Source organism: Elephantulus edwardii, unplaced genomic scaffold (assembly GCF_000299155.1).
Source record: "Elephantulus edwardii isolate Elephantulus edwardi_28Jun2011 unplaced genomic scaffold, EleEdw1.0 scaffold00215, whole genome shotgun sequence".
Lineage (NCBI taxonomy): Eukaryota > Metazoa > Chordata > Mammalia > Macroscelidea > Macroscelididae > Elephantulus > Elephantulus edwardii.
This window is the reverse complement of record NW_006399965.1, coordinates 1067442-1081128: the sequence shown is the minus strand read 5'-3', so window position 1 is coordinate 1081128 and position 13687 is coordinate 1067442.

Below are 13687 nucleotides of genomic sequence, written 5' to 3'. Positions count from 1 at the left end.
GTGTGCCAGTTGACCTTGATGTCTTCCTTTGTTGCTAGGTCTGTACTCCCAGGCCTACCCACTCATTTCCTCAAGATATTTGGTTATGAATAAGGCATAAGATATTTGGTTATGAATAAGACATTTTTGTAGTTTTGTTTTCTGTTTGCAGCACACATATGTAGAAACATAATCTTCCAATCTGTATGGTTCTTGGGTTTTGTTTATTCACCTATATATGTCTTCCCATTTAATGACTGATAGATTAATGTCTGTTGTTACTGCTAACACAAGATTGTGTGTGTGTAGTAGTATTTATTTTTGTGGTCTTTAACTCTTGTCCATCTGTCTTGCTTTTCCTTAATGATATTATACTTATCATGCCACTTTTCATATTTCCTACAGTTTAATAAGGGAACTCTCATGGCCTAGTGATAAGAAGCTGAACTGCAATCCCGAAGGCACGTGGTTTGAATCCACCAGCTACTTCACAGGAGAAAGATGGGAAATCTCTTCCATGATAACTGCCTCTGAAAACCCACTTGATGGTCAGCTATGGGCTGGTTCCGACTTGACTTGATGTTCAGTTGTTGAATACAACAACTTATCCATTAAGAACTTTGATGGCATAAGTGCAACACACATTTTGTTGCTAAACAAAAGGTCTTATGTTAAAATCCACCAAGATCTCCATGGGAGAAATTAGGCAATCTACTTCCATTAAGATTTGTTGTTATTAGGTGCCAGTGAGTCAGAACTGACCTGTCTGTGGGTTTTCATAGGTTTTAAAACTCACGGCTGACCTTCTAGTGGATTTTTAGAAGCTGTGAGTAGCATTAGAGGAGATTGCCCATCTTTCTCCTGAGGAGCAGCTGGTGGATTCAAATTGCCTACCTTTGGGATGGCCTCTGTGTAACTCATTATCACTAAGTCACCAGTGCTCCCTCCCTAAAGATTTAACTTCAGAAAGGGAGGGTTACTAGGAGTTTGAATGGATTTGAAGGAAGTAAGTTTATCCTGTTTAGTGACTGGATCATAAAACTGATTTCTTAAAAGTTACCTTTACACACCCATGTTTATTGAAGCTTTGTTTACAGTAGCAAAGAGTTGGAAGCAGCCTAGGGGCCCATCAACAAACGAATGGATAGAGAAGCTGTGGTATATCCACACAATGGAATACTACGCAGCATTGAAAAACAAGGAACTCATGCAATATTATTCAAAGTGGGTCACCCTGGAGGACATTATGCTGAGTGAAATATCTCAGTCACAAAGGGACAAATACTGCATGGTGCCACTGTTGTGGAATGGGTCTGACATCAGGGTGGGGGTATGACAGAAAAAACTGGATAAATTGTGTATATTGTATTGAAACAGATGAGGGAAAGAACAGATTAGAAGTGATATATGATTGAGTATTATGGTTAGCACAGGAATCCAGAATTAAGGTTGCATAGAGAAGTGTACTCGGGGTGGAGGGTGGGGGAAGGGACGTGGGAATTGTATACTAATGAAGGAATTTTTTTTCTTTTTTTTTTTTTCTCTCTTCGGAGGGGGAAGCGAGCTGGTGGGGAGGGGTGGGCAGGGGGAATATTGCGGCAATGAATGAATGGAAATCCAAAACCTCTGTAAAAAAAAAAATTTAAAAAAAAAGTTTCCTTTAAGTCAAATGGTAGTCTAGCATTGGCAGCATGTTCTTTTATGGAGTTATCTATGTGTGGTTTGGATAAAAAAACCCAAGAACTTGCGAACGTCTAAATAGAGCTATGTTTTAGGGTGAGCAGTATTTTAATTGTTCGTCAAGACAATGTTGTATGGAATCATGCCTGAGCTCACAATGTTTTATCAGTTTTATTTTTTCGTAACAATACTTAATTACTAGTGAAAAGCAGAAGAGTAAGAATTTGTAAAAAAATTTCCTTTAGAACATTTTTTATTTTCTTGTTGGAAATGTTATCTACATTTGCAATTCATTTATTAAATAAGCTTCAATCAATTGCTATTGACAAATGATTTTATCTAAAAGCATTCCCAACTCTTACACTAATTTGGTTTATTTTTTTCTTTCTTTTACTAATTTTAATTTCAGGATTTGGCCATGTATTGTTGTTGTTGGTGTCATCGAGTTGAGTATGATCCATTATGACCCTATGATCTAGACACTGTCCTTTCCTGTGCCATCCTCACCATCTCAGACACACTTGAGCCCATTGTTGCAGTCACTGTATTAATCCATCTGGTTGAGGGTCTTCCTCTCTTTTGCTGACCACTCACCTTTCCAAGCATGATGCCCTTCTCCAGGGAATAGGCTTTCCTAGTAACATGCCCAAATTATGTGAAATGAAGCTTTATCCTCTTTGCTTCCAAGGAGCACTCTGGCTGTACTTCTTCACAACATATCTGGTCGGTTTTTTGTTTGTTTGTTTGCTTGTTTCTTAAGTCCACAGGATATTCAGTACTTTTGATGCCAGCAGTCAGGAGATCAGGAGACATATTGCATTTGCAAAGTTGACTGTCAGGGACCTCTCCAAATTACTGAGAAGCAATGATGTCAGTTTGAAGAACAATGTGTGCCTGATTCAGGCCATAGTCTTATCAATAACTTTCTGTGTATCTGAGAGCTGGACAATGAATAAGGACAATAGAAGAAGAATTGAGCCTTTGAACTGTGGTGTTAGAGAAAAGTACTGAATATTCCATGGACTTTCAAGGGAACAGATTTGTTTTGGGGAAGGTGCAGCCAGAGTTCTCCTTGGAGGCAAAGATTCATCTCACATACTTTAGGTGGAATAGGACAATCCTTGAAAAGGTACATCATACTTTAAAAGGTGGAGGTTCAGCAAAAGAGGGGAAGACCCTCAACTTTATGAATCTTTGTTGGAAGATACTGCCCATCTTTCTGTCACAGAGTGTCTGATGGATTTGAACCATTGATCTTTCAGTATTCCATGTTACACATGATGGCACCAAAGCCTAGTCCTTCCCCAAACCATATATTTTAGAATTAAACTTAGGTGCAAAAAGGCCTATAATACACAGACTGCTGTGTGGATAGAAGCCACAATATTTCAAAGACGAAGCAAAGATTTTTTTTTTTAAGCAGAGATGTTTTAAAACTGGCATATTTTATTTTTTTCATTTACTTTGTAATTATTGAGAAATCTTATTATTCTGTTGGGATCTATGATGTGAATTAACGATTTAGAGGGAAAAAATATTTCCACTGAGTTCTGAGTCACTGTGACCCCATCTGTATATGTAAAATAGAGGTGTTCCACAGTATTTTCCTAGCAGAAGCAGGTTTATTCTTCCTGAAGTGCCTTTTGAGTGGGTTCAAACAACCAACCTTTTGGTTTCTATCCCAGTGTTTAATCATTTATATTATCCACAGACTCCCAAGTTACTTATAAAAATGCCCAAACCCTCAAATTAATTTCCTTCAAGTCAGAATCAACTCATAGCTGATCTTCGATGGGATTTCCAGAGGCTGTAAACTACATAGGAGGAGACTGCCCATCTTTCCCTGTGGATTTGAACTAGCTGGTAGAGAGGCACAACCTTTGAGTTAGCTGTGAAGCTTCATAAGAACTATACCACCTGTGCTCTAAAACAATATTTTCTCCCCTCAATGTATAATACTCAAGTGGAAAGAACTGGAAAAACAACTTCAAACCTCATATGACAATGCTTATAGACACTATAGGCAAAATCTGAAATGGTCCATGAACCACTGAAAGAAGATAGGGGAATACCACCAAACCACTGCAATAAAAAAGTGACTGACAAATATATCAGGCAATAATCTGCTTGATCAGGTAACACCTTTCTCCCAGAAGGGGGTCGACTACCTTAATCTCATCTTTCCAGAAAAGTTATCTTCAGTCTCAAATCTCCTTCAGGGTCTGGATTTCAAACTGGGTGGCCTCTTCACACATACACACACACACACACACACACACACACACACGTTAGGATCTCACGGAGTCACACAAGAAGTCTGTCTTGGAGAGGGTGAAACCAAGTCTCTCCTTGGAGGCTAGGATTTTGAAGCTCCGCCTCACATACTTTGGGCACATGGACAGGAGAGATCGGTGTTTGGAGAAGGACATCATGCTTGGGAGGATGGACGGACAGAGGAGAAGAGGAAAACCTGAGAGAAGATGGATAGATACAGTAACTAGGACAATGGGGGTTGGTGTCAGAATTAGTGAGATTGGCTCAGGACAAGAAAGGGTTCAGAGGTGTTTTACATGGGGCCTCTGTGCATTGCAGGCAACCCAATGGCACATGACAACAATAACGTACTATGACAGGTTTGGAAGCAGGAGTGGCATCCATTTGCTAAACAACATGCCTCCAGAAACTCTATGAACTTTGATAAATGTCGATAGTTGTAGAGGGGCTTCAGATCTTTTGTTCATAGGGCTCCTATGAGTTGTGCTCACTTGAAGACAAACAACAACAACAAGAACAACATCATCTGATAAAGAACCAGTGATAGTGAAGGAAGAAGTTCAAGCTACACTGAAGGCATGGGCAAAAAACAAGGCCCCAGGAATCAATGGGATACCCGCTGACATGTTTCAATTAACAGATGTGTGCACTAGTCTAAGCTAGGAAAATTTCTTCAGCCTCAATTTTAACTTGCATATGAGTAATTGATCACTCAAATTAAGACAGAGTAGGAAGAAGGATTCAGAAATAACAGACCTTAGAAAACTCTATGTACAATAGAGCACAGTAGGGTAGACTAGCAAATATGGCTCATGAAGTTGAGCCCTCATATTAGGAAATGAGATGGATTCACACAGTAACTGGCGCAATGGGGGTAGGTGTGTTGGAGACAATAAGACTGGCTCAAGATAGGGCTAGATTCAGAGCTGTTGTACATAGGTTTGTTATGGGTCGCAGGCAACTCAATGGCACATAACAAAACAACGTGAGTAATTTGATGGTTGTTACACAATTATCACCTGGCCTGGTTTGACTACTGATAATGAGCTTCTCCAATAATTTCTTGCACAAGAGAGGAATACCTTGGATGAGATGGATTGACTTAGTGACTGCGGTAATGGGAGTAGGTGTGGGAGAGATGATAAGGCTGGCACAGGATAGAGAAGGGTTCAGATCTGTTATACATAGGGTCACTACTATGAGTTGCAGGTGACTCAACAGCTCATCATCATCATCATCATCATCATCATCACAGTGATTCCTTCCACAGATATAGTCAATCTGATTCCTGGGATGTTCATCAGATGACGTTCCATGTGTAAAGTCGTCATTTGTGGTTTTTAAGAGAGTTATTAGTGATGAATAAATCATTGAGCATACAAAATTCAGTCATTCAATTTCTGGCCTCATTTCTGTCACCAAGCCCATAAACTGCTACTACCATTCCTTCATCATTGTTTAAAATTTTTGCATTCCAGCCAACAATTTTTGTTAATGTATTTATGGTCAATGCTGGACTGCAAGATATGGTAAAATTCTTTATTTCCTCTTGTTGGCTTTACCTGTTGGTTGTTATGTGCTGTTGATTTGACTATCCTGCTGAAGATTATCCAAAAATGTCTGGAACAATCTACAACAATGAATGAATGGAAATCCAAAGCTTCTGTAAATTTTCACTGAAATTAATAACAAATTTAAATTAAAGAAAAAGAAGTTAGAGTAAGGATGGCAATGGAACCACCTTACCTCTGTAACTTGATTTGTGCCACTATTAGAACCTCTACGCAGAATATTATTGCTTTTCAATTTTTGACTCATGCACTTTTAACTTGTTAGTTAAATGTGTATCTTCTAGGCTGCAACACTTCCATGATAACATCTTCAAGGATATGAACATGTACAGCTAAGCACAACTGATAGCAGTGCATCTAAATTCCAAAATCAATCTCCATAATAGTCTATGTGTTTCCTACTGCCAAGGGGGCCCTTTGGAGTAGTGAGAGAAGACATTCACCCTGAAACCCACAGCGTCCCTTTTCAGCAGGAAGTAGCTAAGAGAATACGCCATCCCCTTTTCCTTATGAATCAGGGTGAAGTCTCTCTCAGGGAGGAGTGATAGGGAATGGCAAGGGACACACTGACAAAGAAGATTAATCAGAACTGGCTTTGACAAGCACTGTGGCAATTGGACAATTAAAACAGACATGGGGGGGAGGGAAGAAGAACGAACTGGGGATGAGGGTGGAGAAAACAGTGCAACAATGAATGAATGAAAACCCAAAATCTCTGTAAATGTTCATTAAAACGAATAAAATTTAATAAAAAAAATGTCTGGAACAGTACATTGACAGAGAACTGCCAGAAATACAAGCTGGGTTTAGAAGAGGTCATGGCACTGGGGACATTATCACCAGTGTCATCAGAAGGATCTTGGCAGAAACAAAGAGTACCAGAGGAATGTCTATCTATGTTTCATTGACTATGCAAAGGCATTTGACTCTGTGGATCACAACACATTGTGGCTAATCTCAAGGAGAATGGGAGTCAAAGAACGCTTGATTGTGCACATACTCAGACCAGGAAGCAGTCCTCAGAACAGCAAGGAAACACTGCATGGTTTTAAATCAGGAAAGGAGTGTGTGAGGGATGCATTCCTGTATAACTTTTCAAACTGTATGCAGAACAGATCATTTGGGAGGCTGGCCTTTATAAGGAGGAATGTGGCATCAGGATTGGAGGAAGACTCATCAACAACCTATGTTATGTAACCTTGCTTGCTGAAATGGAAGAGGATCTGAAGTACTTGCTGCAGAAGGTCAAGGACTGTAGTCTTCAACATGAATTGAAGCTCAATATCAAGAAGACAAAGATTCTCACCACTGGGCCAATTAGCAGTTTCTTAATAGATGGTGAAGAGATTGAGATTGTTAACAATTTCAGCTTGCTTAACTACACAGTCAACACTCTTTGAACCAGCAGTCAGGAAATCAAAAGACAAATTGCATTAGATAAATCTGTTGTTAGGAACCACTCAGAGTACTGAAAAGCAAAGATGTCAGTCTAGAGGCTAAGGTACACCTGGTCCAGACCATGGTCTTTGCAATTACTTGCTATGCATCAGAGAGCTGGATAGTGACTAAGAGTGACAAAAGAAGAATTGATGGAGAAGAGTATTGACTATATCATGGACCGCCAAGAAAATAAATAGGTCTGTCTTGGAGAGGGTGAAACCAAGTTTCTCCTTGGAGGCTAGGATTTTGAAACTCTGTCTCACCTACTTTGAACATGTGGCCGGGAGGGACCAGTCCTTGGAGAAGGACATCATGCTCAGAAGGGTGGAGGGATGGCGCAGGAGATGAAGATGCTGGATGAGATGGATTGTTACAGACTGGGGAAATGGGAGTAGGTGTGCCAGAGACAGTAAGGTTAGCACAAATTAGAGCAGGGTTCAAAGTTGTTGTACATAAGGTTCCTCTGAGTTGCAGGCTACTTGACGGCACATAACAACAACAACAACAACAACAACAACAACAACAACATAGTGATCCTAAGAACACTGAAAATATACATACACATATATATTAGCAAAAGCATCCGTTTATTCCTATATTATTTTTCCAAATATTTTTTCTTTTTCTTTATTCTGTTTTCTCTTTCTTGTCTGATGTTTATTATGTAACATAGTTTTTTTAAAAATATATTTTCTTTTTTTGTTCTATGTTATGGGAAGTTAAAAGAATTTTTGTTGCATTTTCATCCTTGCTATTATACTTTTAATTTCCAATAGCGCTTTTCTTATTTTCTGATTGTTGCTTCTTTTTAAATTTTTTTCTGATTATTTCTTAATGTTGAAAACAGAATTCACAGCATTTTATGCTTCATGACTTTACAACTTTATAACTTCTCTTCCTCCTCAGAAAATACAAATTACAGTATATGTTAGGTCCGAACAGAGGGCCAAGAGGGAGAATGAAGAATTCAAAGAATACACACATTGACAAGAAGAGTGAATGGCCCTGCCCACCTGGCAGAACTAATGGATGAACCATTTATCACAATAGAATGTCTTTCCCTTCCCTCCCTAAAGAGGGAACGCTCAAAAGTGTGACTTCTTCATTCTACATCTTCAGAATGAGGAACCTTGTCCTAGAGCCTCCCTAATAAAGTTACTTTTAAGCTTTTTCTATTGTTCTGTTCTCTGATTTCTTTCCTCAGTCTGAAGCCTAACATCAGGGTGAGTGTGGCGCATTCTCTTAACTCTCTCTCAAACCTACACCCCCTGCACAATATTGAGTCCCTGGAACAATAACATAATGTCCTGCTTCTCTCCTCTCTTTCTGTTCTGTGTGCAGCTGCTGACTAGATAATCTCTGCCTCTTTTGTCCTTCTGATCTCAATATTCTCCCCCACCCCCTTTTTCCTGGAGACTCCTAAAGCTAGACCCAGTTGTTCATAAAATCTTCCAGGCATTCTAGACTCCATTCCAGGCACTCCAGTTTTCCAGTCCAGGCATTTTTTACTCCTTTGGGATCCAGGTCTGTCAACACTGGACTTCTGTCTGTGCATATCCAAAAAATCTGCAGGCCTGCATCAGGAGCCAATAAAAAAGTGCCAGATGCTTCTCTGAAGGCTATCGGTTGTGTCAGGGGACAACTGAAACATCCCTAGCCTCTCTCTGTATCTTCCCTAGCCTCTCTCTGTATGTGAGATTCCTGGTTTCTAGGGGACACCCTGAAACCTCAGTTGCCTCAGCCATAGACCTGAACACCATGGGTAGCCAAATGTCTAGGCCCCCAAGGTACAGTCCCTTGGGATACCTTCTCTAAAATTTTTCAAACTTGGGTCTGGCTGAAGACCTCTGCCTCAAGACACTGATCTTTTACTGTAACTGTGCATGGCCACAATACCAGTTGGATAATGACTCTCGGTGGCCTAAGAATGAGACTTTTTATTTCAATGCCCTTTGAGATCTTGACAATTTCTGCAAGCAGACTCAGTGATGGTTAGAGACCTCATATATCCAGGCTTTCTTTTGCTTACACTTCTCTCTCTCTCTCTCTCTCTCTGCAAGGCCTGCCAACCTGTGCCGGTTCTCTTAGCCCAAACTCCTTCAAAGATTAAGTCTCCTAGTACCAAATAATCTCCTTCCATTGCTCATTCGCAGGATCCATCTCCCTCCCCTCTGGAAGATTGCCTTTTCAGATCCTGTAGATTTCCTTTCCCAGCCTTTCCTTGCTCCCCACCCAGTGTCTCCTCCAAAACCCACCTACTGTTCCCACCAAATTGAACCTCTTTTTTCTCCTTTGTCTCTGCCCTCTTCTACTTCAACCAGTCCAGATTCAGCCACTCCCACTTCCACCCCACTTCTCCTGTTGTTAGCCACACCCGTTCCCATCAGACGGAGTCCCTCCTCTGCCCCTCTGAGAAGTTGTGCGCCTTTGAAGGTCTCATTGCGTTCATGCACCTTTCTCCCTCACTGATCTTTCCCAAATTAAAAAACACCTAGGTTCATTTTCTAAAGAACCTCACAACTCAAGGAGTTTGAGTACCTGACTCAAACCTGCGATCTCACCTTGCATAACCTTCTTGTTGTACTGTCCTCTACTCTGATGCCAGATAAGAAAGCGTGCATTCTCACTACTGCCCAGCAGCATGCGACCAAGTGCATTTAACAGATAACACCATACCAGTTGGCCCCCAGAAAGAGCTACATTGGACATACCAATTTGATACAGCAGCAGGAAGGGATAGTCGAGCTAGATGTGACAGTATGATTCAGTGTCTGTTAGCCAGCCTATATGCCAGCTCTCATAAGGCAGTCAAGTTTGACAAACTCAGGGAGATTACCCAAACTAGACATGAGAACCCGGCCACTTTCCTTACCTGCCTCACTTGATCCCTGACTCTGTATACCTGCTTAGATCCTACCTCCCCAGCAGTTCCTAGATACTCATTTTATCACTCAATCAGCCTCTGACAGCAAAAAGAAACTCAAAAAGGCTGAGGACAGCCCCCAAACACCCATTTGAGACCAGGTAAACATGTCCTTGAAAGTTTCCAAAACCCAAGAGGAACAGGCAGAAACTGATAGAGAGACTCGTGCCTGACAGAAAGCAAATCTGCAAGCCCCAGCCTTAATAGCTTCCTTGTGACAGGCAGTGGTAAAGAGTCAGAAAACATCTTCTTGTTCAAAGAGCCAGTTACCTCCTGGTGCATGCTCAAGTGTGACAAAGAGGGTTACTGGGCTGACAACTCCCCTAACAGCCTTGCCTTTTCTGTGAGACACTGGGCCATTGGAAGTCTGACTGCACTTTGATATCTAGCCGTGGTAGGGTAGTTCCTCCCCCAGACCCAGTCCTCATCCTGGCTGACCTCCTGGGCCTAGCCACTGAAGCCTGAAGAGGCCCAAGCTCGATGACCCCTATCATCCTTGCTGAGCCCATGGTAACCCTTCAGATAGTGAGTAAGCCAGTTTCCTTTCTGGTTGACACAGAGGCTACCTTTTCAGTACTCCCTTCCTTCTCAGATCTCAGTAATGGGGATTGATGGCCTCCCTTCCAAGCCTCTTACCACTCAGTCTCTCCACTTTACCCTCAATAAAGGAATACTCAACCAATCTTTTCTAGTTATCCCTACATGCCCAACTCCGTTGCTAGGCAGGGACCTTCTATCTAAACTTGGGGCTGTGTTTTACTGAAAGTCAGGTGACTCTAGTTCATCTGACCAGCCTTTGGTTCTACCCCTATTAGCACTCCTTCCCTTCCTCTGAGTCCCCTCCTACATTACCTCTACCACCAGATGTTGCCAACCCTGTTTTATGGGATATTTGCACCCCATCTCACTACCAACCTGTTCTCATCACTCTGAAGGACCCCTCCTCTTTTTCCCATTAGATCCCAATTCCCTATCTCTGCACAACACTGCAAGATCTTGAAACCCATTATTACTTGCCTACTTTCCAATAAGCTTCTTATCCCCACAAACTCTCTGTGTAATACTTCAGTCCTACCAGTTAAAAGAGCTGAACTCCATTTACTTTCCTCCAAACCCCCTGATATTTGACTCTCTCAATTGCCATCCCTCAATCGGGCCATTCTACTCCCAATAAACACCTTGACCTTTTTCAGCCACTGCTGCCCTGAAGTCCTTGAAGATTGGGCTATTTACTTTCCTCTCTATTTGACCAATCCATCCCAAGTCCAGACCATATTCTGTAGACAGCAGGTCTTATATAACCTCTGAAAGTTACCACCAGGCAACTTATGAGGGAGTCCTAGAAACAATGTGTGGGAAACAGTGAAACTTTTCGAGGGCATGGCCTCACAAAAAACCAAGCTTATTGCCCTAACAAGAGCCGCACATCTAGCTAGAGGCCTGATTGTTAACATTTACACAGATTCTAAATAAGCCTTATTAATTGCTCATTGCCACACTACTATGTGGTGTGCGCAAGGCTTTATAAAAACAAAAATCTCACCTGTAGTCAATAATAAACTGATTACTCTCCTGTTAAAGCTCTTCAATTACCTGAGCAGGTCATTATAGCTCACTGCAAAGGGCATCAGTCATATTCTTCCCTTATCACCAAGGGAAACAACAAAGCAGACCCTATAGCTAAAACTTTGGCCTTGCAACCACAAGAACAACAGATCACCCCCATCCTGTTTTTCACCATTACAAATCTCCATCCAAGATACACTATGGAAGAAAAGCAGTCTCTCCTCCAAAATGGAGGCCGCCTCACTCCCAGTGGATGGATCTTAGTAAACGGCAAAGCAGCTTTGCCTCAAGAACAAGAAGATATTGTAACGCAGGTGCATCAGTCCCTACATATAGGAACCAAAGCTCTTTTGAAATTGCTCTACTCTTTGTTTTATTCTCCTTCCCTGAGTCAGTGCAGGACAGATACCTTACTTGTAAACTAGTGAATACTCAGGAGACCATCCAGCCCACACCCCACACTCATCAACTTTGAGGCCACATACCTTGACAGGATTGGCAGATTGATTTCACCCATATGCAGACCCACAAGAAATATAAGTATCTCCTAACTATAGTAGATACCTTCTATGCATGGGTTGAAGCCTTCCCCACCCTGTGAGAAACAGCAGATGAGGTCACTGAGGCACTACTCCAACACATAACTCCCAGGTTTGGTCTTCCTACTTCTATACAATCAGACAATGGTCCTAGCTTCATCTCCAGAGTCACCCAGCAGGTATCCTCTAATTTAGGTATCTTCTGGAAGCTGCACATAACCATATCGTCTCCAGTTTTCAGGCAAAGTCAAGTGTATTAATGGACTCATTAAGTCCCATCTTGCTAAACTGTCAAGATATGCAGGTCTTGGGTTGACTCACTTCTTATTTCCTTAGCCCATATCTGAACAATACCTCATTCATCATCCTTTCTAAGCCCCTTCGAGCTAATATACGGCCAATCGTTTCTGCTCAACCATAGCATACTCACAGAACTCCCTCATACCTTCCTTATCTCTCCCTTCTCAGGTAATTACTTCTGGAACATGCAGAGTACTGCATACCCAAACCTTCATCTGAAAGTCTAGACCAAACCACTGAAGTCACTCCAGGAGATGCTGTTCTCATCAATCCTCTCCAACCACTGGGATGGACCCTACAGCAGTTCAGGTTATAGGTAACCCCCATTGGTACCACCTTTCTCAGGTCAAACATGCTCCTCTCACTGAGCGAGTTACCTACACCTCTCAGATGGTGGGTCTCACTATTCTTCGCTCAACACCCAAGCCCCAGGCAATTCTTACATATGAAAGTTTAAAGTGAGAGAAATTTCTATGCAGCAGTCTACTCCAACCACACACCTCATTGGTTCAGCAGACTGCTGTTGACAGGAATGCCAAGCAGCAGTCACCATTTCAATGTCAGTTAAAGCAGTTTCATCCTATGGACAGATTGCTTACTATATGACTAAGTCCTCTCATACTGTGGGTAGCAGCTAGAGACATATGGGTGTTGTCCATATTGGTCATGCAAGATCCATGACATTTATAATACCAATAATTTTATATATATGACAAGGAAACTTCTACCTTCATATCTCAGACCCTTGGAATGCCAATTGGCAGGCTGGGGTTAAAGGAAAACTATATCCTACTGGGTATAGTTCCTTGCCCTCTAGCACAATACACATAAGCATAGAATTACGTTCTAGATGCCAGTGCCCAAATACAGGTCTCCAATGACATTCTCCAAGCAGAGCAGAAAATGATAGAACAATTCTCTAGTGGGCCACAAACTATGCAGCCCCTAACCTGGGTCCAAATTATTCAGAGCATTTTACAATTTCATACCAAAATCAGATGGTGGCCAACCTTTTCCATTTTTCCCTGTGTGCCTCTTTACAACGACCCTTGCTATCAGCAGTACCGATCAATTTCTCTAGATCACACTCCATCCAAACACCTCAAGTCATTCCATCAGCCCAAACTGTGTGCTCGCTCCATCATTCTGGGACACATCCCGCTCTGGGGATCAGAACCTGAAAAGCAGACTAAGCCCTCTTGCATCTGCTACATAACTTCCTCATTTGCACCCTCTGTAATGGAACACAGTAACTCTATACACAATGTTAGAACAAACAAGCACACTGTACCTGAAGCAGGGCATGTCTGGTGCAATGGGACCCTATACATGCATAAATTCCACCACTAGGGGGCCCTGTTTAAAAGAACAGCATTTCTCCCAGTCAGGGTTAGATTAAGTCTAGACTCCACTGT